Genomic DNA, 24,825 nt, shown 5'->3' on the forward strand with positions numbered 1-24,825 from the left:
CTAAATGTCATCAGTCCAATAGAAGATGAATGAGAAAAAAATATAGACAGAATTAGCATGAAAACAACATGCATAATACAACAATAGGTTTAGACACACATAGGAGTAATTTCATTTCATATAGATGGAGCATCTGATCTAACTTAAAGAAAAGTATTTCCAGATTGGATAAAAATAAGAACAAAACTCAGTCCTATGCTGTTCACCAGAGCCATATCTAAAATATAAGGGGGGCGCCTGGGTGGCTCAGTCGGTTACGCGGCTGCCTTCAGCTCAGGTCATGATCCCAGGCTCCTGGGATCGAGCCCCGCATCGGGCTCCCTGCTCAGCAGAGAGTCTGCTTCTCCCTTTCCCTCTGCCTGCCACTCTGCCTACTTGTGCTATCTCTCTGTCAAATAAATAAATTAAAAAAAATAAAAAATAAAATAAAATATAAGGATATTGAAGTTTTGAATAGAAGAGGATGTAAAAGATTTACTAGGAAATCCTAAAAAAGATGGAACTACTGTTTTTGCCCAGACTACAAAAGAATCTTCACATTCAATCCTAGATGTAAAAAAAAAAAACAAAAACAAAAAACAAAACAAAAAACTTTCAAATGTGATAGACACTAAATCTTTTCTTGGTCTTGAACCAAAGTTACAGCCTGGGATAATGCTAAGCTGTGCCTCCAGCAACACAGTAGCAAGTTGGGGCCTCAGACTCTTGCTTACCCTAACTTTGTGCATCCCGTTGAAAGGGTATGAATTTGGACTTATTATCAAATCAAGACATATGTTCACATCAACCTGGGCAGACTCTTTGTTTTCAGTGGATCAATGATAGTACTTTCTAAAAGAATTAATCAGAGGGATGGAAATTACCTATCGTGAAAGCTCTGGGGGAAAAAAAGTTTCAAGAAGTTAAATTGTCTATTTCCAAAACTCATTTTTCTGTCCTCTTATCCTTTATTTCCATCTTCTCTGCTTAAAAATTTGGAGGACAACTAAGACCAGAAAATAAAATAGCTTCTGTTTTATTTTAAGGGGGGTGGAAGGGGAGAGGGAGAGAGAGAATCCTAAGCAGGCTCCATACTTAGCATGGAGCCCTATGGGGAGCTTGATCTCACGACCCTGAGATCACCACCTATGCTAAAATCAAGAGTCGGTCGCTTAAATGACTAAGCCACCCAAGAGCCCCTAAAATAATTTTAATTATAATATTGATTTCCCAAACTTTTTCCTACTCTTATTAACTAGAAAACATAGATTTATCCATTTCTTACATATTCTATCTCTTCTGTATGTAAAAGTAAAAGAATTCAGATATTTACTGGAGTTGCCGCCTGAATAAGCTATTTCAAATCCTGCTTACTTTATGCCTAATTTTCAAATCCTGCCCAATTTCTGTCACCTCTCAGACATGTAAAAAAAACAAAAATGAAAACATTTTTCCATCAATAATTCAGAATTTCTGAAAAATTTAGATTGCCTATTAACATATAGACACAGAGGAGGTTTGAGTAAAAAATAGAGCTCAGATTTTATTTTAAATGAGCCAGTAATCATAAAGCTGGAGGCTATCTAGTCTTAGCTATACCTTTGTTATGAATCATTCTGGAACTCAATGGTTCTATTTTTTCTACTGTGATAAAGGCAAAGTTCTATTAGCACAGATCAAGATAGTAAGTAAAGTCTACTCATGAATCTTTCTTTCTGAAATGCAAATAGGATCATATACCCATCTGCTCCCAATTTTCAATGCTACCATGTTGAATAGAGATGACAAGACCAAACTCAAGGATTGGTCTCTTCTTATCTCTTCACAAATATTTTCTTTCCCTAATTCTCAAGAATCACCTGGTCTGTACCTCTTTTGAGTGCTAGACCCTCTATTTGGAATGCTCACTCCATTTCCCACTTTCTTGGAATATTTTAGAGGCTGCTGGTCTTACTTCCCCTGTGAAAATTCTTTCTTCTGTTCTCTGGCTTTCCATATAATTGTTCCTTCATTTTGGCTGCCTTAATCAAGAATTTACCATTTTATTGCTTTTTAAAATTCAGAGAAAAGGAAAAGGCACCAGAGATTATATTTATGGTTTTAAAAATTCTAACAGTACCTTTTCTAAAGGATTACTATTACTATGTTATAAATACCCAAGACTCATCAAATGTAAGAAACATCATGGTGGTCTTTCATACATGAGAGGTGATGGAAATTTGGGAGAAGTTGAAAGGTGTACAATTTCAAATACTGGCTTAATCAGGTAGTAATTACCAAAGAGTCATCTGAGGTTACTTTGTTTCTGTTACAAAATATATACATTTATATCCTCCTAGAACTTCAGATCAATCTGGCTCCAATGCTTTGCCATAGATCAAACTATGAGCCTGGAGGTTGTTAGAGAGTTTCGTATTGGTTATGTAGTGTTCACTATGAAGTAGAGCAGAATTCAGCAGTTAGGAATTAGATTTCAAATTTACCACCCCTAAACTTGGGCAAACAACTTCATTTTCTCATTTGTAAAATGAAGAGGGTTGACCTTATCAGTGACACTCAAATTTAAAACAAAAAAACCCTAAAAGTCTTTTTTGCTAAGTGCATTAACTTTCTATTAAACTTGGTGAGGTTCTGATTTGCCCTAAGGCCGACCTCACCCCTCCATCATTAATGATTAGATCACCCATGAAGTGGTGTTGAGTATTTCCTGTATATTTAGCACTGGCCTGAGCCCATTTTGTCTCATTTAATCCGCTCTACAGATATATGAAAATTTAGGCTATGAAAAAAAAAAGACAATTTGTAAGACTGAAGATGACATTTAGTTGCAGGTTTTTATTGGGGAAATATTCTATGTACACCTATTACTTATATTCAATCAGAATAACAATAACATTATAGAGGGTATTTTGGGATTTCTCAGTAAATAGGGCTGTGTGTGCTTGACTCTTAAGCCCATGTTTTGGTCTTGCAGAGGTCCTAGGCTTCTCATCATGCATCCTCCATTCATTTGATCAGCAGAATAGACTTCATGGCTTTTGTGCAAAATGCTAAAACATTGAATTCTCATGTCAGTAATTTCTAGTTGCTTGGAAACAATTCTTATTTTGCCACTATTAAAGAATTTAGGTCAGCAGTAAATTAATCCCCTACAAATTAGAGGAATATAGCCAATCATGGATTCTAAATGGTCTTGTTGAATACAGGAACTGTAACCAGGCTCTTCTTTTTTTCCCCCAATGGATAAAAACAAACTTAATGGCTATATTCAAAAGAAATTCTCTGAAAATAAGCAATGTCATTTTATAGCAAAAAAAATGCAAGCTTTTATTAAAGAAAGACCCAGTGTTTCTCACCAACCATGGCCAAAGCCATAGTTCTTTTTCCACCTCATATTAATAACATAGCAGTGAAGAGGGGGTTATGGGGAAAAATTTTATGTCTCTGTAAGATACCTTAATTCTAAGAGAACGCAGATGTTACTTCATATCCTTTAGTCCAGTAACAACAGCAGAAAAGACCATTTGAGAAACTTCAGAGGAATTTATTCAAGCGATGAGTTTTGGTTAGGTTATGAGAAGGAAGATTTCCAAGCCCTTCAAAATCCACCCAGGCATTAAGGTAGCACAGTATGTTGATGGAGAACTGTGCCAGTCCCAAGGTGAAATCAATTTGTTATGTTCAAGGTTAAGACTGCTCTTCCTCCCTTTCCAGGAGGCAGGTAACCAAGAGGGGGAAAGTAGAGAACAAAAATCCAAAAGCGAGTCCTTGGTTCATCTGCCCTGATGAAGGGAATGAATGTACTTTGGGTATGTGAGCACCAGCAAGTGCTTATGCCCCCAGGAAGGAGTCTTGAGATTTGATAGAGGCCAATAGTTGCCAAACGCCTCTTTCCACTTCCAGGATTAAGAAGTCTTGAGTGGTAGTTTAAGATCCAATGTTTGCATTCAGACATGATTCTTAAAGAGAAATGCCCTCTCTGGGGCACCTGGGTGGCTCAGTCGGTTAAGCGTCCAACTCTTCATCTCAGCTCAGGTCTTGATCTCAGGGTTGTGAGTCAAGTCCAGTGTTGTGCTCCATGCTGGGCATGGAGCCTACTTAAAAAAGTGGGGGCACTTCCCTCAGGAAGTCACAATCTAGATATTAACAGTTATCCCCTTTTTTGTCTATGCTGTTCTTGTTCTTTTAAGTAAAATGGTTGGTTTAGAACCAAAACCAAAACCAAAACACTTACCAGAACCTCTTAAAACCTTACCAAATCCACTCTGGTCATCCCATCTTGGGGATCCATTTTAGCTGACTCTTGAAATCGTGTTCTCTTCACTGTCAGCTTTCCTTGTTCCTCCAGTTTTTTGGTTTTGGCTATGAGCCTTGACTTCTTAACTCTTTTGGTGGAGAAACAAATTTTGATTTCTTCCAGCTTAGCTTCCTTCCAGAACATGAATTTCTGTATAGCACAGCAGATACTTGTGACAGTCACCTATCCTCTTGCTCCACCCAGGGCCCTGTGAGATCCAGGTCATTTCTTCTCTGTTGTCTTGCCATCTCTAACATTAGGGAAAGAAGGCAAAATGATATCTCCAAAGGTCTTCTGGGAGAACATGGTGTCAAATGTGGCTTCTGAAGATTCAAACATATCGAAACTCATAGCTTTTTTTCTCAACTATGGTTAATAATAATTAAGAAAAGTAGTTGCAAATTATTGAGCACTTATGGATACAAGATTACATGCATTAGTTCATTCAACCTCAAATCCATTTTACACATGAAGAAACTGGAGTCCTGGAGAGTCTAAGTTACTTGTCCAAGGTCATACAGCTTTTAAGTGACAGGAGAGCAAGGACTGAAACACAGTGTGTTTGATTCTATTTTTAAGTTTTGACTACTCAGGAGGCTTCAAATACCTACATACACCCTCTCCCCTCTGTGCTCATGCCTCTTGCTCTGTTTGGTAAGCCTCATTTCTTTCTCACAGCTTCAGACTTGGATATTTTCTCACTCCTTTGAATCGGCACTTTCGTTCTATTTGCCGGGATTTTAATATAGGTTTCAACCCGGGTAACTTTTCCCTCTCTGCCCTCCTCTCTCCCCCCTCCCCCCTCCCTCCCCCCCTTCTCTCTCTCTCTCTCTCTCTCACACACACACACACACACACACACACACGTTTGTCTTCCAGCTCTGCAGCTCAGAGTGCAGTCTTAGTCTTCCTACAAACCAAATCTAGGAGCCCAAGATCTCAGGCCCAAGGCTTTCACAGATACACTCACTTGTCCACAGGGAGTTGGGACAACAAGGCTGAGCTACTGTAGGAGATTAATAGGCACTGTAAGGAATGCAGAATCCTGGTCTTTTTAAGAGGCCACTTTGGACAGAAGCAGTCTGTGTAAATTTGACACAGCACCTTACCTCATGACTCCCATTTCTTTCCTCTTTTCCAAAGGCAGAATAAGGAAGCAGAGAAAGAATGGCTTTTCTAGTCAGAGAGACTTGGCTCTGAATTACGGATCTATTACTGAAAAGTTGTATAATTCCAGGCAATTTACCTGAGGAATCTGAGGTTCAAGTGTCTCATCTGCAAAAACCTCAAAAAGTTGTTTGAATTAAATAAGATACTCTTTATGATGCAGCTACATGGTTTCTGAATGACAGGGGCTCCAAAATGTTAGTTTGGCTCCTTCTTGCCAACATTTGACCCATCTAATCATGGCTCCAGCCCCTGAGTAGTGACTGGGCACTAGAGTTAGCTTCTGTGTTTGTCTTTCACCATTGTATGCTTTTGTTTTTACTTGTAAGTAGCAGCAACACTTAGAACATTAAAAGTACATACTAATACCATAAGGTAAATATTATTGCCTTTTCTTATTTCAGCTCCTACATAGTCCTTAAACCACTCAGGGACTCTTCCTACACCCCCATAGTCTTCCATGTCTCTCGAGCTATATGTAGGTATTGAGAAGAAGGTTCCATGTGCTTAAACTTCAAAAAGGTTACAACATTGCTCTTGAGTTTTATGCTTAAAAAAAAACCCCAAAACCAAAACAAAACACCTCTCCCTACTTCTTCCAGGTCTGATCCAACCTCATCATTCCTTCTCCTTTTACCCACTTATTTGATCAAAAACAAGGTGTTGCTGTGAAGGTATTTTTTAGGTTGTGAGGAACATTTAAGTCAGTAGACTCCGAGTAAAGCAGATTAGTCTCCATAATATAGGTGGGCCTCATCTAATCGGTTTAAGGCCTTAAGAGCTAAAGACTGAGGGTTTTTTGTTTGTTTGTTTGTTTTTGAGGTTTGTTGAAGAAGGAATTCACCTAAAGACTACAACATAGAAACCCTGCCTGAATTTCCAGGCTGCTGCCCTGGTGGAGTTCAGACTTAAGACTGCAACATCAACTCTGAATTTCTAGCTTGTTGCCATGCCCTACAGATTTTGGATTTGCCAGTTCCTACAATCACATGAGACAATTCCTTAAAATAAATCAAATTTTCCCTCTCACTCTCCCTCAATATCCATCTTCTATTGGTTCTGTTTCTTTGGAAAATCCTAATACCTAGGATGAGTTATATTCCAAACACCTAGGAAGCTTATTAAAAATGCAGGTTTGGTGGATCCACCTTACCTCTAGAAGGAGACCTGAGAATCTATTTTTTAAACTAATTACAAGTCCAGGTGATTCTGATACATGACAGAGTTTAGAAACTGCAGTGCTAGAACAATATCAACATGTATGTGGAGCTCTTTCTATATGTGAATCAAGCATTAGGTTTATTAACACTTATAACCTTATGCAATCCTTATAAGAACTTTATGAGATAGGTAATATAATATACCTATACACCACATAAAATATTGAAGTTCTGCCAGACAGGTTAACAACCTCAACCTAACTGGGATTTTCCATCTGCTCAAGTCAAAATCTTCTACATAACCACTAGATGCCAGCAGTTCCAGGATCTGCTATCAAATCTACCAAACTGATAGTTTTTTGTAGAAATCTCAAAAGACCTTGCTTAAAATTTTTATCTAGTTAGAGTTGGGTCTACTCCAGAAGCCTGCCAAAGGAATTAAACTTCTATTCCTCAATGCAAATGATAGTTTTCAATGTATTCACTGCACCATTCTTTTCTGACAGCTTGGGGAAAAAAAACAGAAAAACCTAAAGATCATCTGAAATAACTTCTTTGTTTTATAGATTAAGGAAAGAGATTTAGGAAAGGTAAATGGCTTTAAAAAATTTAGGGAAGTTTAAACCATTTAAGCATTCTTATTTGTTTAAAAATCTTGATAAAAATGATCTTAACTTCATTTCCTCTCTTTTGACTTTTGTAAGATAAACAGCTTAATTTTCATTTTTGAGGATGGCGTTAAATTAATCTTCCCAAGGCTCAAATCCATTGAGTTTTGTTCCTGCATTGAAGCAGGCTGAATCTGAAACTTTGCCAAAGTGTCATTTTCTACTTATGAACCTTCACAATGTGAAACTTCAAAAAAGCCTTACAAAATTGATTCAAATAATTCCTACTCAGAAAATAAAACAATCAAATGTTAATTTCTCATGGAAAATGAGACTAGCCTATATTTAGGGGCACCTCAAATATTCTGCCTGCTTCAACCGTGGAGAAATTCCAGTGGTGTCTTCTAATGACTGTGATAATCACAACATTACATCTCATTCCACACAAGAGGAAATCATTATAAAATAATTGATCATTTTAAATACAGTCAAGACAAAATGATTAACTCTTAATCAAGAATATTAGTGATCAGATGGGATCATAGAACAAAATGATTGCAGTATCCATTTGAAGATATGGGAATTGATTCTATTGGGATTCGTTCCAATAACATCCTTTGAGCAGAGTTGGCCTTGGGTAAAACTGGGAAAGACAACATTTTTTTCTCCCACATTAATGCTTCTCCAACTTTGGCGTGAATCAGAATCACTGGAGGGCTTGTTAAAACACAGATGGCTGGGCTCCATCTCTAGAGTTTCTTATTCAGTGTATCTGGGATAAGACTTGCTAATTTGTTTTTTCTAACAAGTTCCTAGCTGATGGTAATGCTGCTAGTCTGGGAACCACAGTTTGAGAACTACAGCCCTAAAAGGAAAAAAAAAAATACACATCGTTGTATATCCCAAACTAGTATGCTGTATTTTAAAATTAGTGAATGAACACAGTGATAGTAATTAACACTTATTAAGCACTTACCTAGTACTTACTAGGCCCTATGCAATTGGTCATTTAATTCTCTCAAGAATCCTCCTTGGTAAGTACTTTCATTACCCCCATTTACAGATGGAAAAACTGAAGATAAAAGAGGTTAAGTAACTTGAAAGCACATAGATAGTAAAAGGTAGAGCTGACTTATCGGCCAGCCAATCTGACTCTAGAGTACAAAGCTGACCTTTGCTCTTTGTACACATGTCTGGAAGAGAAATTGTTATATATTGACAAGAGAACAAGCTCTGAAGTCAGATGGAATTGCAGCAAAACCTGAACTTCACATCACATTTACAAAGTATAAGTGACAAATTAGTGTCTTTTAACTTTAGGGCCCTTATAGGTCCAGTGGGGATCATATCTATCTTGGTAGGAATGTTGGGAAAAAAAAAATCAAATAATGTCAGTAAAACACTTAGATAAAAGTCTAGCATGTGTGATAGTCCATAAAGGGTAGCCATCATCTGTTCACACCAGTTGTAACTCCAGACGGGGAAGAATGAAGGGGGGGGGAAATCGGAGGGGGAGACGAACCATGAGAGACTATGGACTCTGAGAAAAAAACTGAGGGTTCTAGAGGGGAGGGGGGTGGGGGGATGGGTTAGCCTGGTGATGGGTATTAAAGAGGGCATGTTCTGCATGGGGCACTGGGTGTTATATGCAAACAATGAATCATGGAACACTACATCAAAAACTAATGATGTAATGTATGGTGATTAACATAACATAATAATAAAAAGAAAAAAGAATTTACTTCCCAATTCTACCATCCATCTATCCAAACATAGGTTAAAGTTATTATGAAACCCATATTGAGTTGTTTTCCAAGAGCTATAGATTTGTAGCTATAGACCTAAACATCAATAGTAGTCTGTCAACACTACAGATGAACTGGACACAGGTGGAGACAGACAACTGAGATGGGTAGAGGCTGTGTTTACCAATTCAGATTGGACATTTTCTCATGGAGTGGTCCTCCCAGCAGCCCTTTAGACTACTCATTCCAAGTACCAGCTTAGCCCCCTGTGTGTTCAGTTGTTCAATACAAATATCTTTGCAAATTTTGGTATTGTCAAGAAACAGACAATGTAGCCTACTTAACAGTTGCCTCAACCTTTGAGGTGGTAAATTCATTTGTGGAAGGAGTTTTTACTTGCCTCCTTTGGCTGCAGTAAATTTGCCATATGGTACACTGCAGCACTGCAGATGTAGTGCTACCCAGTGATTCATGTCTGCAGATAGATGGGGAGATTTCCATAGCAACAGGCCACCAAAAAATGAGACAATAAAAAGTCACTGCTATATAACAGGATTTTTTATTTTGTTTTTGTTTTTATACTGTGAAGGCAACTGGTTTGTATTTGTTATGGATTTTAATGAGGTAATATGCTGAATTTAATAATTAAATTAATACATTTCTCCTGTATGCTATGCCACAAAAAAATTATGTTGCATACCTGAAACTAAACTAGTGTTATATATATCAATTATATCTCAATAAAAAAAGAACTCAAACACTTAATAGTACCTAAACCAATGAAATTTCAAATTCCAATGTCTTACCTTATCCTAATTATAAGTTGAAATGTGCTTCATAAGTAATAAAAAGACAAGAAAAATGTAATTTGATGTAGAATTTACTAATATTTATTCAATATATACTGAGTCCCTTTATAAGCCAGTCACTGAGATGAACAACTGTCTTTATGAATCCCCAAGTCTAGTAGGAAGAAAGAAACATCAGCAAATACATTCACTACATGATAATTGATAGATGTGGTACCAGCATTAGCAGGACTGTCCTTATTGATAATATAAAAGGTTAGTTTCCTGGATCAACCCTCCCTGCTCAAGTATTCTAAAACTCCTGGATAAGATATTAAAAATAAATTTTAAGCGCTAATAACCTCTCAGGACATAAGGAATTCCCAGATGAGGCACCAATAAAGAATAGCAATTTGAACTAAGTAGAGCTCTGCAGTTGGAATTCACTCTGAGGACAACTGGCAAACTACATGAACTTGAGTTCTGGTTTTCATGGACTCAAGGAATGAAAGAGAGAGGAAAAAAGCCCAAAGCCTACCAAAAGCAGGGAGCCAAATAGATTTCTCTGCTAAACGTAGGGCCTCAAAAGTATAAATAGGACCTCTTCAGTATAAGGATGATGTAGAACCAAAACCAATAAAGTCTCTTTCAGTGAACTGAAAGGTTATTTGTCTTGAACCTTGATCATGAATCCCAAATGAAAAATGACTAGCGAGAACTGAGAACTATAACATAGCCTTCACCCAGGTTTTTGATCTATAATCTCACCATCTGATTCAAAAGAAACCCAGTCACATATTTAGAGTGGTCCAGCATTTGGCAAAAGCAAAGGCCAATCACCTATGTAGTACTCACCTTCATCCCAGGCCACAAAGAATTTCCCTGATAAAACTCCAAAAAAAATAAGCTCATGAAAAAAGTAAAACAAACTAGATTCACAAGGAAACAAGGTACCATTAATAAGAACCAGCTTAAATAACAGACGGCAGATCCAGTCTTACCAAATCATCAGAATAAATCATCAGATACAGATTTTAAATAACTATGCTTGCAATAAATAATATGCTTTAAAAAATAAGACAAGTTTAAAAATATGTCCAGGTAAAAGGAACTAGAATTAATGACCAGATTGAAAATAGCTCAAAAGTTGATCAGGTAGGTTGAACAAAATATTAGAAAAGAATAGGGAATTAGTCAAGTAGAAGATGGATCTGAAGAAATTATCTTGAACCAGTAGGAAGAAATGACATGGAATATACAAAAGAGGAGCAAAGAGATACAGATACATACAGATATGTAAGAACATCTAACATACATCTCAGAGTTCCGAGAGGAGAAAAAGTAGGGACAGAAGCAATACTGGACTGAATTTTGACAGAATTTTCTGGGACAAATAAGAAACAACTCCATTTTTAAGAAGCCCAATAAATCAACAAGCAGGATAAAAAAAAAAAAAAAAATGATCCTAGATACATTTCAGTGAAACCACAGGACCATAAAGAAAAAGAGAACATCTTAAAAGCAGGCAAGTAGAAATAATAGAATACTTTCAAAGTAGTGGGGAAAAAAAGGGAGCCAATTTCTTAGGAGTAAAAATAGAAATCAGGCTGATATATTCAACGTATTGGGAAAAAATAACTGCATCCTAAAATTTTAAGCCCATTAGAAGTATCTCTGAAAAACAAAAGTGGAATGAAGACATTTTTCAGACAAAAACTGAAAGGCTTTACCAGCAATAGCCCCCACACAAAAGAAATTCTTAAGGGTGTATTTAAGGCAGAAGGAAATTTCTCCCAGATAAAATCACAAGAAGCAATTAAAAGCAAAGAAAGTAGTAAGTATGTGGCTGTGTATCAACAAACACTGACTACAGATAATAATAAAATTTGGGGATTCAAAAAATAAAGGTAGAAATACAAGATAATGATAGCATTAGGTCCCATGCTAATAACCTCATTTTAACCTAATTACCCATTTTAAGGCCCTACCTCTAAGTACAGTCATATTCTGAGGTACTGGAGGTGAGGGCTTTAACATGAATTTTAGGGGGACACAATTCAGTCCATAAGAGAGGCCTAGAAAGGAAGCAGTCCTGAGTGAGCTAAAGGATAAGGGGGTCAAGGAAAGATATTTCCAAGGGGGTGGGGGTGGGGGAAGGACCATTGGATGCCTTTGTTATTAAGAACTAATTGGCTCTTTCATGGGAGAGTTTGAGAAGAAGCAATGATAGGTACATAATCTTTCAACAAACAATCATTAATTCCAGGGAACCAAAATATACAAAATAAACATAATAAACTACATCATACAGCTATGAATTATACTTAACATAGTTATAACAATGTGATATAATGATTTAATGAAAAATCCTGTGATATAACTATATTGAGAAGATGGAGAAAGATATTGGGAAATTGGATTGTGGATCAAGAGATAAGTGGTCCAAGACTGCCCATACTAGAAAGCCAATAGAGGCTTAAGATGGAAAACTGATGGAACAACATATGCATGTTATTTAGAAATATCTAAGCATAATAATGGGAGAAACAATGAAAAGATCTGAAAATGATATGCTCCTGTCAGTAGATAGGGAGTGGAAGGAAAGGAAACTATGTGCATGTGTTCCTTTGATAAAAATAAATGTAATGTGGATGTTTGAAACAGTATTACCTTGTTTTCTTCATTTCAGATTCTAAACTTAATGCAGATCGTACAAAGTTTGAAAAATACAGAGATATGGAAAGAAAACATTCCATGGTTAACATGGTTCTCACACGCATGCTGCACCTGCTGTTTTTTTTTTTCCTGGTATGTAGGGTTGTTTTTTTTTATTTTTTATTGTTATGTTAGGCACCTGCTGTTTTATAATCTTATTATTTAAAAGCATATGCTGATTTACCTATGACAATCCACTTTTTATGTATTTTTTCAATAAAAAAATGCAGGAAACCCAAAGAAAAAGACCATTAATTCTCCATGGAAAAAAGACAAAGAAATGACACTTGAAATGAGCCTTAAAATAGAATAATAAAATAACTGAGCTGTGACTATGGGTCAGACAGTTAGCTAAATGCTTCACATGCACCATACCATTTAATTCCCATGATAAGTCTGAAGGACAGCTACTATTCTCAATCTCAATTTAACATTTTTGGAAATTAAGTCTTAGTGAAGTTTTTGTTCAAGGCCATTTGGCTAAGATGTGGAAGTACTAGAAGGTTAAATGCCAAGACCACGTGGGAAAGACTACCTTCCATGTTGGTCTAGAATGGACCCAGATGGCCAGTTTCCTGGACACCAAGGCCTGTGTAACTTCTTCACCATACACAGGATTTGGTAAGTGAATAAAGTGGGGAGGACATTGAAGACAGAGGGAAGCATATATTTATTAGTCCAGAAGTATGAAGACTTAAGCCCTGGAATTAAGACCTTTTTCTCCTGAGTAGAAATCGTGATATTGTTTGTAGAAAGAGATTTGGTTGAAGAGGTTAAATGGGGCTGTGATAAAATAAACACCTTGACTAGCATGGACTTCCATCAACAGGCTCTGCTCATTGAGAAGGGACATCTATACCTCCCAACCATCAGTATACAAGGTGGTTTATGAAAACACAGGATAAAGAGAACTCAGTTTTGACTTGTGAGTAAATAATTTAAAACATGAATTTTATATGAAGACAAATGCAAATACATCATGGAGTAAAATGCAAAATTTATATGAATTTTTAAGTCAAAGCTAAAGACTTCAAAGATTTTTTTTTTTTTTTAACTTTTGGAAGGCTCTTATAACAAGCTGGCAAATCTCAAAGGTCTGAGTTGGATTCGCTCTCTCATTAGTAGTCTTTAGTTGGAAAGATTTTAAGAAATACTCTATGGAAAATCTAATTGAGAGTGACATGATTGGTCAGATTGCTTTAAATATTATTTACTCTTAAGGAAATATCCTAACACATACCATAATAGCAAAAATGTAGTCATAGTTTTTTCTTTTATTGACCCCGGACCGAAAATATATTAATCTGAAGCAATGGTAATGTTGATTTAGGAAAAAGTCAATGGGTGAGAAGCTCTAGTCTAAATCAGGAAATAAAAAAATTCCTAAATTTATATTACTGCCATATACTGACTTATCTCAGAAAATTTGATATTCAGTCTGTCTGCCCACTATCAAAATAATCAGTTCATCTGGAGGCAAGAATTATTTGAAAAACTTCAGACAAAACTCATCAGCAGATTGAATGCATTTCTTTCCAAACAAGTTCTAGCAACATATAGAAACTGCTGTAAACTGCACCTTACATAATGAAGAAATAGGTTGTCTGCTATAGTTAGCTTTCTAGAGGGAAAAGAGGAGATTGAAATCCAGCAGCTTCTAAATGCAGTGTGGTGTCCTGGATTGGAACTTGGGACAGAAAAAGGACTTCAGTGAAAAAACTGATGATACAGCCTGGAGCTGAGGTAAGAGTAATTTAACAGTGTTGGTTTCTTGGTTTTGACAAAGGTACCATGGTAATTTACAATTAACATTAGGGGAAGTGAGGGATATATGGGAACTTCCTGTACTATCTTTACAACATTTCTGTAAATCAAAATTCTTCCAAAATAGAACATTAAAAATATTTTTAAATCACTGACTTCAAATTATGAAAACAGAAATTTTTGTTGATTTGATGCTAAGTCCCAAAAGAATTCTTAAAACTGTTATTAAAGCATGCTTAGTTTCCAAATTTTCACATTGTTGCTTAGATATTCAGAATGCCTTGTTCATTCATTATTAATAACTATTATATTTATTAGATATTTGATCTAGTTCCATCTGGATACTTTAAGGCAGATATACATTTTTAAATCCCCACCCAGCTATGCTTGGCAGTTAAAAATGTTTAAGCTATATGACTATCTCCCATCTGTGCTACAGATAGTGGGTTTGCATCCCTCCCTGCTGGCATAAAACATATAAGCAGGTTAAGAAAGTAAAGGTAGGAGAAGTATTCTCTGCCCTGTGACTCTTTGTTTAGATCCAAAAGCTTCTACTTATAAGTCACTCAAGGTCTGCACCACATAATATTCTCAGAGAATTCAGCATGGTTAGTATCAAGCCTGGACACTCCTTGGGGATATAGAAGCAAGGCTCTTTGAGGACTGGGTGATGCTAAGTGGGACACCCTGAGTAATCCCTCTAAAGACCCTACACCTAAAAAAGGCATTGCCTCAGCTCCCTTATCTTTCTAGCTCTTTCAAATAATTCTTGATCCTCAATGTCCCCAGATTCCCAGATTTGAACATGACTTCCCTCTTGGAGAACTGACTGCTTAATCATCACTGCTTTATCCTGTCTTTCTATGATCCTTGAACTCAGGTCTTCTAAGTTCCATAAATGCTGCATGGTGACTGTACTCTCAAACCACCTGCTCTAATATGTTTGATGGGAATTGTTATTCATGGGAAAAGCTGGAAGCATTCAAGATTTTTCCTCAAATTCCAAGAGAAAAAGTCATTAATGGGTAAGAGGGTTGCAGCACCTATAACGAACAAAAAAGACAATTGCCCAAAGCAGATGGAAAAAAAAAAATCAACATCTTTGCCAGAAAGGAGCCAATGATCTTTCTGATTAGAAATCATTGAAAATAGCATTGTTAGCTTACTGAAATCTCAGATTAATCATCAATAAAATGGTATATTACCTATGTAACAGGACTATTTTGAAGATTAAAAAACCTGTAATATTTAGTAGTAGAGTTATAGGTATGTAAGTACTCAGTGAATGGTAGTTATTTCTCATGATTTTTATCATAATGTCAGGATGATATTTTCAAATGTTAACAGATTTATTTTTCAATCAAACTTGTTGCCCTGTAATTTATTCATGGACATGTGGACCATATCTTCCATTGCATCAGGGGAGAGAAGTTCTAATAAACTTAGAGAAAAGTACTTTGGAGTTTTTAAAGCATAAGCCCTGTAGAAACATGGAACACAGAAAACACGAAGTCTCAGAGTCCTGCAACCCACCATGGAAACTAGACAGCATCTGGACACAGGAAGGGAGGGAAAACTTTAAGGACATGCTAGAGTAAAAGTGGGGCCCTTGGTAAGGGAGAATTTTTATGTTGCCTTCTAGACATGGTCTCCCCATGAGGGAGAAAGAACTATAGAAATCCCAGAGAGATGTGGACCAATTTTCTTAATGGTGGCCCACATAAAGCTCTTTTTATTGCAGAACTGAAAGAAGAAAAGGAGACCACCAAGGCAGGCTGTTGAGAGGAGTACAGTAATGTAGGAAGTAGCCCAGGCAGAGAATTCTAGATGGGCAGAGATGGGGATGAGTGAATACTTAGAGATCTGAGTGACTCCAAGCAGGTCACTGGGATTGCATCCTGGTGAGAAAGGGGTAGAGTGAGTGTAAAAAAAAAAAAAGAAGCCTAAGTGGGGGGGGGGGGGAAGCTATCAGAGCCCACAAGTCCCTGTGGTCAGAATGAGGAACTTAGACTACAGAATAATGGGAGCTATAGAGTGGCAGGACTCAAGTAACGTTTTTAGAGGATCACTTGGACTGCTATGTGGGAAGGCATTGGAAGAGGGCAAGAAAAAAAAGCAGGTTAACAGAGAAGTCTATGAAAACCATCCAAATGAAAGACTGATTTGGGGCAATGGAGGTAAAGATAAATGAACATTTTTGAGGTATATTTTGGAGGTTGTGGTAGCCTAAGTAATCCCACCCACACCCCATAAATGTCCATACCCTGATTCTCTAGAGTTTGGGATTATGTACATGGCAAAAGGGACTCTGTGGATGTAATGAAGGTTATGGACCTTAAGATGGGGAGATTTCCTTGAATTATCCTGAATTATCCAGGGAGGTTCAATCTAGTCTAATCACATGAACTCTTGAAAGGAAAACTCTGTCCAGCTGGAAGCTGAGAGAGGACTTTAGAGACATGTGGTTTAAGGAGAAGATATTCAAAGTGTGAGAACAACTTGACAGGCTGTTACTGCCTCCTGAGCATAGCACAGGCTGGTGCTTAAACAGACAGGTCTAACACAGCTCAGGCATCTGGTGGGCAGGTGCAGCAGGTCTCCTGTGTACCCAACAGAGTCTTAGAAATGGTAAAGGGTGAGAGAGAGCACCAGGGAGGTTCTTTTTTTATTCCCAGATGGCTTAGGAGTATCGGAAGGATCTACAGACAGGAATAGAAGCTGGGTTGAAAGAATGATGAATCCTGAAGACCACCCCACCTACACCCCATTGCCTTGTCACTGTGTGTGTGATAACATAGACACAGCCCTGGGGAAAGAGTTGGGGGAGATTTCAAATGGACTTGGAGGAATTGTCCACTTGAAATAGAAATTTGGTTTGGATGCAGAAGAATAAAATAGAGGTAATTTCTTGCATATGTAAATTCCTAGTCTGCCATTCATAGTCCTGGAGTTAAACTCCTGCCATCATCACTGCTGTCACCACCAGGCTTTATTATCATCGTCAAACGACACTGAGAGGCAAAGTAGACGTCCAGAGCGTAAAACAGGGCAAGAGGAGGTGAAGATACATGGTAGAAAATGAAAGCTATGACAGTCCCTTATACTCTCCGTCTGCTGTTCTGCCAGTGGAGGTGGTGGCCAGGGGAAGTTCACTAGGTTGTTCTTGCTCAGAGGGCAAGTGCTGGACAATCACACTACAGAGGCCCATCATGTGCATACAGGCATAGCCTCCAAGCTCTACTTCCTCATCTACTCTTGTTACCCATTCTCCAGTAATTGCTTATTCATTTCCTCTTTCTGTAAATTTTTTCCCAATTTGTTCATCAGCTTTTCTGATTACCAAACAACATGCTTTAAATTTGGCAAGCTGACTTCGTGATGAATGATTATAAATGCACATATTTATTTTCTTTCTCAACATTTTTAAAAGCTAATCCATCTACAACCTTCTGTTTGAACAGTGCAATCATTTAAATGGATTTAGGAAAGAGCATGCTCTATAATAATCTTTAAAGATACATTTGAGACTTAATACCTTCATGAGAATTAATCTCCGATTCACCTTGACTCTGAACTCCAACAAATCTCTGCTCTTTTGCCTCTATGCCTATAAAGTTATGCTATTCTTCAATTAACTTTGGATATAATATTGTGTACTTAATTAAATTTTTGGAACACTCCTACAAAAAGTTGTATTGGACTCATTCTCAAAATAAGGAAACGGAGGATTGGAAAAGGAAGGACTGGCACACATAGAAAATTTTGGGAAAACCAGACAAATTTTTCATAGGACGTACCCCTGAGCAGTGAGAATCATGATGGGTGAGGATAAAGGTCCTATTACCTCCTTGCTCTATTGCTGGAATTTCAATTTTACTGAAAACACAGTTTAATAATTTAAAATGTTCAAAAAATAAAATTACCCTGTAATTATGAGTTCCCTGTTCCTTAGTCTGACTGATCAATACACTGGAATAATTTGTGGCTGTCTTCATCTCCCAAATTAATTCTTGGTTTCTTTCTATTGAATGCTCAGTTCAACCGAAAATCCTTTGAACCTTTTTTTTTCCTTTTGATTTTCCTCTGATAGATTATCTAATCTAGCTCATTTTTCAGTAATTATTTAGTTAGGGATATTTACCAACACCTACTATGTGCTCAGCATTGTAATGGACATTGTGGGAGATACAGAATAGTGGTTAAAGTAGTAATACAAAATTACAGTGGATATTATTTATCAAACACATATAGGCCAGAGAATATTTTAAGAGCTTTACATGAATTACCTCCTTTTATTTCCCACAACCACCACCATCCAGTGAAGTATACCATTATTCTCTCCATTTTATAGATGAGGAACTTAAGTTTTAGAGAAATCAAGTAAATTGCCCAAGGTCAATCAGCTAGTAAGAGATACGTGGGATTTGAACACAGCCTGTTTGACTCCAGAGCCTGAGCACTTAGCTTCTTAGGAGGCTCTGTGAGGGGTTTACTGCAGAGCTGGCAAGACAAGACTCATACCCACACTCACCAACCAACCAAAAGCCATATCCAAAATAGTATTGAGCAAAGGTCACAGTTTATGGGAAGCTCAATGTTTGTAATGTCAAAAGCACTCAGTTTAGGACTGTGGAATAGACTAAGTAAGTGCAAAAGAACATGGATCAGAGTTCAGTACTGTGGGAATTTAGAGTCAGAGAGCAGCAATGGCTACTGTAGTTAAGGAAAACTTGGTGAGGAGGAGTCGGGCTTTATTTTTTTATTTTTTTTAAAGATTTTATTTATTTGACAGAGAGAGACACAGAGAGAGGGGGAACACAAGCAGGGGGAGTGGGAGAGGAAGAAGCAGGCTTTCTGCCGAGCAGGGAGCTCGATGAGGGGCTCGAACCAAGGACCCTGGGATCATGACCTGAGCTGAAGGCACACACTTAAAGACTGAGCCACCCAGGCGCCCCGAGGAGTTGGGCTTTAAAGCTAGGGCTGGGGCAATATTTAGAAAGTGAAGCCAGAAAGGGGATAAGCAAAGGTGTAGGGCAATAGTGAGTCATGGCTGTTTCTCCAAAAGAAAAGAGTTGGCTTGGCTTGCATGATCATGCATACTGAGGAATGGGGAGAAATAAGTCTGGGAGAACAGGGGACGTGGCTGTGAGACCAGTGCCTTGCAAGCTTGGCTCAGCAGATTTAATGTGGTAGAGAAGCAGGAGGGATGGTAATAATATAGTAATAACACAGAGGCTTTACAGTTGGCCCTGTTCTTGCAAAGATATTGTCTCACCTAATGTGTTTGTGGAATATTAATCTGGCAGGAAATTGATTGGAAGAGCGAGGGCTTAGAGTCAGTGAAACCCGTTAGGACACTACTATTAGCCAGAAGTATAATGAGGACAGTCTGAAGTGGGGTCAGGATAATTAAGAGGAAATGGAGGATTTAATAGCTACTGAATGCCAACTCTGTGTCAGAGACTTTATACATGCTCTCCAGTGTTCGAAACAATTGCATGCAATATATGATATTCTGGCATGAGCTCAAGGCCTGGTTCAAACATTAACTTGTGACCTTAGGCAAGTTATATAAATTTTTGTTGTCTCATTTTTGCAACAAAATCTTATTGAGCACCTACTACATTCCAAGCATTGGTCTAGGTCTCTGGGATAGAGTGCTGAACTGAACAATCCTTGCGCTTATAAAACTCACAGTCTAGGAAGGAAACTGATATTAATATATAAATGCAGTAGTTTCATATTGCTGCCATAACAAATTACCACAAGGAGCAATTTTAGTGGCTTAAAACAAAACAAAACAATAAAAAAAAGACCTGAAAAAAAATGTTACTCACTGTTCTGTAGTTCAGAAATCCAGGATGGCTCAGCTGGTGTCTCTGCTCCTGGTTTCACAAGTCCAAAATTAAGGTATCATCCAGCTGGGCTCTTATTGGACGGCTTTGGGAAGAATCCGCTGCCCAGCTCATTCAGATTGTTGGCAGACTCTAATTGCTTGTGGCTGTAGGACCAAGGCCCATTTCTTTGCTGGCTGTCGACTGGAGGCCTCTCTGAACTTCTCCAGGTGTCTCTCCAGTCCTAGCACACAAGCCCTGCTGACGCACAGCCAGCAACAGCCTGCCACACCATTCTTGAACTTGGAATCTCTGGCCCCTTTTTATACCTCCTCCCTCTGACCGCCCCTTCTGCTTCCAGCTGGAGATGGTTCTCTCTTTTTAAGAACTCATGTGATTAGATTGGACCCACCTGGATAATTCTCCCCATTTTTAAGGTCAGTAAGGTCAGTAACCTTGATTACATCTGCAAAGTCCTCTCTGCTATGTAACATAACATATTCACAAGTTCCCGAGATTTGGGTATGGGCATCTTTGTGTGAGGACATTATTCAGCCTACCACAGCCTTCAAAAATATATCTCAAATTTATTCAATCCTCTTTATTTTCACTGCCCCAAAACAGTCTTTCGTGTGCACTGATCCCATGGACTTCTAACCAGTTTCTCTGCTTTTGTGCTTGGCCCTTTCCAATCCCTTCCCACAGAGCTGTCAGAGTGCTCTAAAATTTGCCACTCAAGTCATGTCATTTTATAGCTTCCATTGTTCAGTTTTGAGGTTAAGGAGATTTTTGTTGACTGCTCATTAGAAAACTGGTCCCCTCCACCAGTTTCTTACAAGACACATTTTCCCTTCATGCTAAGTATCAGTTTGTAATAAAAGACAAGATTAAGCATAGCACTTACTAGGTACTAGGCATTGTTCTAAAAACCTTTAATACCATGATGCATTTAATTTTCCCAAAAATCCTATGAGGTAAGCAATATTATTACTTCCATTTTATAGGTGAAGAAACTGAAGCTTAGAGAGGTTAAATAATGTCCAAGGTGATAACCAATAGGTAAAAGAACCCAAGAGGTCCAGCTCTAGTGTCTACAATTCTTAATATGCAACAATGCTACTATCTATGTGTAATAAAATATTTACCTGTTTGCCTAATGTAGTAGGCAAAATAATGTCCTCCCAAAGAAGTCCATACCCTAATCCCAAAATCTGTAAATATGTTACAGTACATGGCAAAATTGACTTTGCAGACACAATTATGGTTATTTCTCAGCTGGCTTTAAGATGGGAACAATATTCTGGATTATCCAGATGGACTCAATCTAATTATATAAGGCCTTTCAAAGCAGAGAACTGTCTCCAGCTAGAAGCAGAGGGAGGCAGCAGAAGGGGAATGCAGAGGAAATCAAAGCATGAGGGGGCACTGGAGCCACTCTTGCTAAGAGGGCCCTATGGAAGGCATGGGAAGAAATGCTGTCAATCCCTAGGATCAAAGACTAGCACCCAATTGACAACCAGCAAAGAAACTGGGACCTCAGTCCTGTAACCACAAAGAACTGAACTCAGCCAGCAGTCTCAATGAGCTTGGAAAAGGATTCACCCCCAGAACTGTCAGAAGGAAACTCATCCCTGCCAACATCTTGATTTTAGCCTTGTGAGACTCTAGGCTGAGAACCAACTGAGCCATGCTGTACCCCAACTTCTGACCTTCAGAACTGGGGGAATGGATGATGTTTTAGACTGCTAAATTTGTGGTAATTTATTATAGTAGCAAAAGAACACTAATACAGAGGTTAACTAAACAGGGCTTAGTTATGATTGAAAGTAGGAAAGGTGAGTTCTCAATAATAACAATGTTTTAAGATTAAGAAACTTGACTGTCATCATTTATTGAATCAGGGAAGGAATCAGAGCTCAAGAGTTAGGTTTTTTATATATGAGGCAGTTGGGTATATTGACTTGGAGCTCAAAGATAGGTCTTGGGTTTAGAGCAACCATTAGGGGAGTCATTGGTATATAGCATCATTTTCTTCATCTAAAAAAGCTGATATTAATAATAATACTAGTTATGGTAAAGGGTTGTTAGAAGAAAATGGCATAATATATATAAAATACCAGAACAGTGCCTGGAATTTGATAGGTGCCCAATAAATATTTGGTATTCTATATTATGATTTCCAATTTCCTTATGAAGAAACTGATGCTCAATTTCAGAAACTTGCCCATGTGTCTGGCAAATAATGGAGCCAAGACTTAAACCCATATCTGCTGGCTCTGCAGTCTGTTCTCTCTCCTGTACCATAAAAGATTGTAAGTCTTAATTCAACATGTAGAAGGATCTCCAAATGCTTTTTTTGTCAGGGTTTTAGGTTAGAAACATGAGAAACCATATTCGATTAATTGAATCAAAGAAAGTAAAGCATTGGGTGCCTTACAGAATCCTAGAAAAGCTGGAAAACTAGGCTAAGAAAATGGGCAGAAACCAAGGATGCCAAGCAGCAGGAGGTAGCCAGAAGAACTAAGCAAGCCTACCTCTGTCATCAACTGGAATTAGTCCATGTAGCTGGCACTGAATGTTGAGCATTCCGGCTGTCACCAATGGTCTGGATCCTGAATATTGTGACTACTATCTCTGAAACCTCTGGAATAAACTACCTACTGTCTCTGCTTTCCTTGAATCACTCCTTCCATATTAAGTTCTGGCTTAGGGTATTATCAAAGATACTATTTGGGCTACAGTGGGCTGAATTGTGTCTTCCCTGCCCCTAGTGTCCTATGTTGAAGTCCTAACCTCTAGTACTTGGAATGTGACCATATTTTGAGATTGGGGCTTCACAGAAATAATTAAATTAAAATGAGGTCATTAGGGTTGGCCCTAATCCAATATGATTGGTGTCCTTATAAGAAAGGAAATTTGGTCACAAGCATGTACAGAGGGAAGAAAATGTGAAGACACGGAGAAGACATCTCTAAGCCAGATGGAGAGACCTGGAACAGATTTTTACTCAGGGCCCTCAGAAGGAACCAATGCTGCTAACACCTTGATTTTGAACTTCCAGCCTTCAGAACTGTGAGAAAATAAATTACTATTGTTTAAACCACCCAGTCTGTGGTAATTTGGTAAGGCAGCCCTAGCAAACCAATACAGATACAAAAGGGGTTCAGACAGTAATCCAGTGCTTGGTCTGACACTTGAATTACCCCCACTGACATCTGGACATTTATTCTCTGCATTAGAATTAGGTCCACGATACAAAATATAGATTTTAACCTGCTCTTTTCCTTCAACAAGTCTCAAATGTTCCCCATAATATACAGCCATAATAATGTGGGAATGCTTATACAATAATGCATTTCCTTTATAAAAGAAGTGATAAATGAGAAAATCCTTCACACTGACTTTTTATGAAAGACTTGAACCTTTTGGACAAATTCACCTTTGAAAAATCCCACTTAAAACCAATTTTGGGTGTTGCACAGGTAATTGTGCAATTGCATAACTAAACTCAATTCATTTCTCTTTAATCTGTCCTTTATCTAGCATTCCCTTTCCCAACAAATGAAAATTCTATCCACCTGGTTTCTTGGTCCAGAAACCTGTGAGATATTTTTGACTACTGCCTCATTCAAATTCCTCATTCAATTAATCACCATCTGCTGTTGACTCAACTACCTAAAATAGTCTTCTGCCCCATCTACTTCTCTCATCCTTTCTGCTGCTACCCTAGGCCAGCACATCATTTGTCCCCAAAATTGCCACCACAAAATCCTACTTGTTTCTTCTTGACTGCAGACTGCATTCCTCCAATCTTGTCTCTAGTATTTTGCAACTCAGTTCTGGCAAGCATTTAGATCCTTCACTGGCTTTCCATGGCCCTCTAGAACATGGGAGCTTCTTTGCCTGGTGTACTTAGTTCTTGGGTATCTGGTCTTTGCCTCCCTCTGAGGTTTTACCTCTTCTCTCTCCCCGAGTCCCGCTTTTAGTTCCTACCACACCACCACCATTTAATGTCTATTTTTCTGCTGTCCCTAGGCCTTTGTACTCAGTATTCCCTTTGCCTAAAAACCTTTGCCTGTCTTCCCAGAATTCCCTTTTAACTATTTAAAGTTTCTGTTTAGATATCAGGTCTCAGTGCTTCATTTACTAGATGTATCATTATAAAATAAAATTTATTTATAAAAATAAATCTGTACTTTAGCTCCTTCATCAGTAAAATGGGTATAAAATTGAATCCTCTTCATTGAGATATTGTATAGAATAACAGAGTTAAGTTTTATAAGATGCTCATAACAGCCAAGTGACCACTTAAAATACTCAGTAAATGGTTGCTGTTACTATTCTTTTCATTATCCTTTTTTAGCAAGATTTCTTTGGTCACTTCAATCCTGAACTCAAAACTGACTTTGGAATGCCTTGTATATACTTCCATAGGACCATACATTTTCCTCATATGAGCACATATACCTTGTTCAAAGTATTGTGTGACTTGTCCATGAGCTCCATGAAGGCACATTTTTATCTCTAATGCCCAGCATAATGGGGGCACCTAATACATTTTTCTTGAAAGAATGAGATTTTTCTGTTTTCAGTTCTTCCAGTAGAGGCATCAAGCTTGATCTGGAATTTGCTTTGGCAGGCATGACCTAAAGCTCTGTAATGTCCCTCTGAGCTTGTACACCTACATCAGTCACAAGCATGGAGCAAAAGATTAAAGATAGAAGTGCCACAAAAGATGGTAGAGAGGACCAAATTAAACTAATGTTTA

General features: G+C 37.9%; 1 long non-coding RNA gene across 2 annotated transcripts in view; it reads right to left on the reverse strand.

Annotated features, from left to right (window-relative positions):
• Positions 1–20,354, reverse strand: part of LOC118542007 (uncharacterized) — a 272,540-nt gene extending 252,186 nt beyond the window's left edge. For both annotated transcript variants that reach the window (XR_013442513.1, XR_013442512.1), the window contains exon 1: positions 20,061–20,354. This is a non-coding gene — a long non-coding RNA (uncharacterized LOC118542007). The remainder of the gene's footprint in view (positions 1–20,060) is intronic.
• Between the last annotated feature and the right edge of the window lie 4,471 nt (positions 20,355–24,825).

Source organism: Halichoerus grypus, chromosome 11 (genome assembly GCF_964656455.1).
Source record: "Halichoerus grypus chromosome 11, mHalGry1.hap1.1, whole genome shotgun sequence".
NCBI classification, from domain to species: Eukaryota; Metazoa; Chordata; class Mammalia; order Carnivora; family Phocidae; genus Halichoerus; species Halichoerus grypus.